The sequence below is a fragment of the Lotus japonicus genome, chromosome 1 (genome assembly GCF_012489685.1).
Source record: "Lotus japonicus ecotype B-129 chromosome 1, LjGifu_v1.2".
NCBI classification, from domain to species: domain Eukaryota; kingdom Viridiplantae; phylum Streptophyta; class Magnoliopsida; order Fabales; family Fabaceae; genus Lotus; species Lotus japonicus.
The window spans coordinates 45,399,803-45,404,679 of record NC_080041.1 but is presented as its reverse complement, the minus strand read 5'-3'; the positions used below and the strand labels follow the sequence as shown (position 1 = coordinate 45,404,679).

The 4,877-nt window shown below is 37.1% G+C and overlaps 1 long non-coding RNA gene across 1 annotated transcript; it reads left to right on the top strand.

Annotated features, from left to right (window-relative positions):
- Positions 1-1,078: 1,078 nt before the first annotated feature.
- Positions 1,079-2,574, top strand: LOC130731860 (uncharacterized). The gene is made up of 3 exons (XR_009016856.1): positions 1,079-1,577; positions 1,658-1,811; positions 2,224-2,574. It is a non-coding gene; the product is annotated as an uncharacterized LOC130731860 (long non-coding RNA).
- The last annotated feature ends 2,303 nt before the right edge of the window (positions 2,575-4,877 follow it).

Here is a 4,877-nt window from a genome sequence, read left to right as displayed (position 1 = left end):
GTTGACAGGTTGTGTTTTGGTTTGAGACACGGAGAGGAGAAATGAAGAAAAACACGTAAAATAAAATCCTTCCAGTGTTAAAGGGAAGGAACGAAACAACTTCATAGAACCCACTTGAAAAAATGTTCCTCTCTCCACCGGAGAGAAAGTCAAGGGATATGCTCCATTTTAAGCTAAAATGACTATGACATTGAAACCAACTTATCCAATTTACATTTAGACGTGAATCAACTAAAATTAATACCGACGATATATGAGTTTAATTGATGTACACGTAAACAAATGATGACACATAAGACTCAGTAGTTACGTTCTTTTTTAATTTTAATTAAATAAATATAAATTTCTAACATGGCGGAAATTAATTGGACGTTAGTATAAATTTGTTTTTACATTGACAGTGCATCAACCATTTTGTCTTGATAGATATAATGTTTCTTCATTTGCTTTCATGTTGATTTCATTTGGCTTATTTTACTTGTAATAATAATAACTAATTTTTGCATAACCAAAAAAGTAACTATTCGTTGAAAGATAAAATATATATTAAAATGAAGAATTTAAATATTGAATAATTATTTTAATTTTGTGCTTCACTTCAACATAATTTATTTGGCTTATCAAAAAAAAATAACTATTTTAATTTTAGTGTATTATATGATAATTACAGAAATAATGAAGATATTTCGTTAACCAAAGGACCTAAACAATTATTACACTTTTCTTTTTGGTCTCTTCTGTGGTGCCTCCTCCCAGGTGCAGGTATGGTGCCTCTGCCTATTTGGACCAGTAAGAATGTGACATGTATTAAATGAGGTTGACTTTTCAATTATTCTAAAATGATTTAAAATAATAGGAAATGATTTTCAGAAAATATGGTTTTATAAAAATAAAATGTTTATTAATTTGCTAAACTTCCAATCCAACGCACCCGAAAATAGCCCTTATCAACTTGATTTTAGAGAACTCAGTATCATTCACCTTTTCGTAACACTCCATGAGACTGTTACCACAGTAAAAGTAATTTTGTCAATTGAATTGACATTTCGATTCATGTTCCCCTCCTTTGAAAACTGAAACAACATTTATCTTTTCTCCACACTCTCCTCCTCCACACTCTCCTCTTTCAAAGGATTCCTGAGTTCTTCTTCTTCTGGAGAGAGACCTATGGAGAGGTCTGCCATCACCAGTCCATCGATAGCGAATATCGTTGTCGTTTGCTGCGTCAAGAAGAACGAGATTCGTTGTTTTCCGACTACACAGTCTCTAGATATAACCATCTTGCTCTTGCATATACTCTCTTCTCTATTCTGCCGTCAGATTCCGATGATGGCAGAGTTGCGGTAGTGGTGGAGTTGGAAAAATAGAGAGAGACTGGCGAGGCTTGTCGAAGGTTGTAAGAGCAGGTCTCGGCGACGAAGTGGTCGATGTTGGTGGTTTGGACGACGGTGACGAGATCGAGCTCGCGGAGGTGGAAAGATAAAGTGGTTGTTGGCCTCTGTTGTTCGCTGCATTAGGTTTGGGTCGAGTAAGACCTCGTTTTGGACGGAGATGAGGTGATTGCCAGTTAACCCATGGTATGAAATTTCGATTTTCCTTGATACAGATGTTTAGTTTCAAATAAAATTGCCTTGTTTAATAACAACTATTGAAACAGATTTTGATATGAGGAACAAGATTTTGCTTATACATGTGAGATGTGGTCTCATTCTTGATGCACGCAAGCTGTTTGATGATATTCCTGAGAAAGGATTAAATCTTGAAGGGGCTATGTGGAAATGGATTTCGCAGATGCAATTGGATTCCTACAGGTTCGCTCTCTTAACCTTTACATGTTCAGTTCTTGAATTGTGTTTTTACTTATTTTGTATACATAGTCCAATTAGCCTTACTTTTATGTCTCCTATTATGAGTCTCATGATAGAATTGGGATTTTAAGTCCTAATAAGAAGAGTATATCAGGTAGAGGGCAGTCACACAAATTCCAGTTCAAATAATTGAGAATGATTTGAACTTGTTGAGATTCATAACTTTCACCATGAGACAGATTGTGGAGACAATTTTTTACTGCCAGAATTTATTCATAGCTAGCAAAAATAAGCTCATTGAAACATGCTATAAGACCAGTTTTCAAATTGGTGTTTGGTATATTAAGGAGCATGAGGCGTTTGATCTAGTTTTAGTTTTGATTATGATGATTTTGTGATGTTGGGAAAATTACAGGTCCATTAGATATGGCGAGCATAATGATATCAGAATCATTGAAGATTCATGTTGCTTGAAGGCTATTATATTTTAGAGCATTAATAATTCTCCTTTGATTGTTGGATACGGCTACCAGTGGGATTTCAAGGAGGCTGTCTCTGATCTTAAAAAGGTTGTGGAATGTTTGAGAAACATCGTGGCAAAGGGATCATGCTCTTCTAGTTTCATTTTGATGCACCCATATTTGGAGTACTGTCTTGGCATCCTGCCTTTCTGTGTTGAGTAAATGGATTAAGGAATGTATTTGTTGTAATGTATTAACTAAATGGAAGAAGTGCATTGTCATTCCATATTTGAAAATCTTTCTACAATTGATTCTAAAATCAAAATATATTATGAGAAAAAACTTCTGAATGCCAGAATTGATTCTAAAAAGAAATAAGCTTATCCAAACATGCTTTGATAAATATTTAAAAATCCTTCTACAATTTCTAAAGTTATAAGTATGGGGGATTTTATGGATTTATTATGTTCTATTCATGTATATCAATGTTTTCCTTTAGATTTATTATCTTGATTAAGGTCAAATAATGCATAAAATAGTAAATTATGAGGTTCACATATTGGGGGGTTTGTAGCGAGCAGTAGCCTCAAATTTGTAAATCTGCCTTTAGCATTTAGTGGCGGTTAGAGGCTGCCGGTAATAATAACTCAAAATTATAAATCTGCCTTTGGCATTTGGTGGCGGTTAGAGGCCGCTGGGTAATAATAACTCGACCACCAGAAACATATTATACGCATTAGTGTACATATATTATAGCATTATTCTCATATTAATATTATAGATATATAATACTTTTTTTGGACGTATATATATATATATATATATATATATATATATATATATATATATATATATATATATATATATATATAAAATACTTATACATTTGTGAATTAAAAACGATCATGTTTTATTTTTATTTACATTTTAAGATGAAATAATTTTTATTTAAATCATATTATCCGGGGGTATGCTTATGAGTACTGGTGATGGGAAAGTTGAAGAAAGACCATATTGGGCCTCATAAGAAAGAGTGGTGGCCCAACATGAGTCCTGGTCATGGGAAAGTCGAAGAAAAACCTTATTAGGCCTCATAAGAAAGAGTGGGGGCCCAACATGAGTCCCGGTGATGTGGAAGTGGGAGAAATATCTTATTGGGCCTCATTAGGAAGAGTGGTGGCCCAACATGAGTCATGGTGATGGGAAAGTCAAAGAAAGACCATATTGGGCCTCATAAGGAAGAGTGGCCCAACATAAGTTCGGATGATGGAAAAGTTGAAGAAAGACCTTATAGGATCTTATTGGACCTCATAAGGAGGGGGCCAACATGAGTCCCGATGATGGAGAAGTCGAAGAAATACCTTGTTGGGTCTCATAAGGAAGAGTGGTGTCCTAACATGACTTCCGGTGATGAGGAAGTCGAAGAAAGACCATATTGGGTCTCATAAGGAAGATAGGCCCAACATAAGTCTCAGTGATGGGAAAGTCGAAGAAATACCTTATTGGATCTTATTGCGCCTCATAAGGAAGAGTCGTGGCCCAACATGAGTCCCGGTGATGGAAAAGTCAAAGGAAGACCAGATTGGGCTCATAAGGAAGAGTGGCCCAACATGAGTCCCGGTGATGGGGAAGTCAAAGGAAGACCAGATTGGGCCTCATAAGGAAGAGTGACCCAACATGAGTCCCAATGAAGGGAAAGTCGAGAAAAGACCTTATTGGGCCTCATAAGAAAGAGTGGTGGACCAACAAGAGTCTCGTGATGGGGAAGTCGAAGGAAGACCATATTGGGCCTCATAAGGAAGAGTAGCCCAACATTTGTCCCAGTGAAGGAAAAGTCGAAGAAAGACCTTACTGGATCTTATTGGGCCTCATAAGGAAGAGTGGTGGCCCAACATGAGTCCTGATATGGGGAAGTCAAAGGAAGACCATATTGGGCCTCACAAGGAAGAGTGGCCCAACATGAGTCCCAGTGAAGGGAAGAGTGGTGGCCCAACATGAGTTCCGTAATGGGGAAGTCGAAGGAAGACCATATTGGGCGTCATAAGGAAGAGTGGCCCAACATGAGTCCCGGTGAAGGGAAAGGAGAAGAAAGACCTTATTGGGCCTCAACAGGAAGAATGATGCCCAACATGAGTCCCGGTGATTAGAAAGTCGAAGAAAGACCTTATTGGGCCTCATAAAGAAGAGTGGTGGCCCAACATGAGTCCTAATGATGAGAAATTCGAAGAAATACCTTATTGGACCTTATTGGGCATCATAAGGAAAAGTAGTGGCCCAACGTAAGTCATAGGGGAACGAATCCTCTCATGTTTATTTTCTCTCAATTTTCTACAGTGGACATTTGTGGCGGTTTTTTGCCGCCACAAGTATTAAAACACCGCCACAAGTGTTGCCAATATTTTTCAACAGCATTTGTGGCGGTCTGATAACATTTTGTGGCGGCTAGAAACCGCCACAAATGTCCATTGCAGAATATTGGAGAAAATAAACATGAGAGGATCCCCACCCAAGTCATAGTTAGTCATGAACCCAATAAATTCTAGTTTTGACAATTAATTAGAAAATTTGTTGCTAGCTTAGTGGTTGTTATAAATGTATGTTTGTTTGG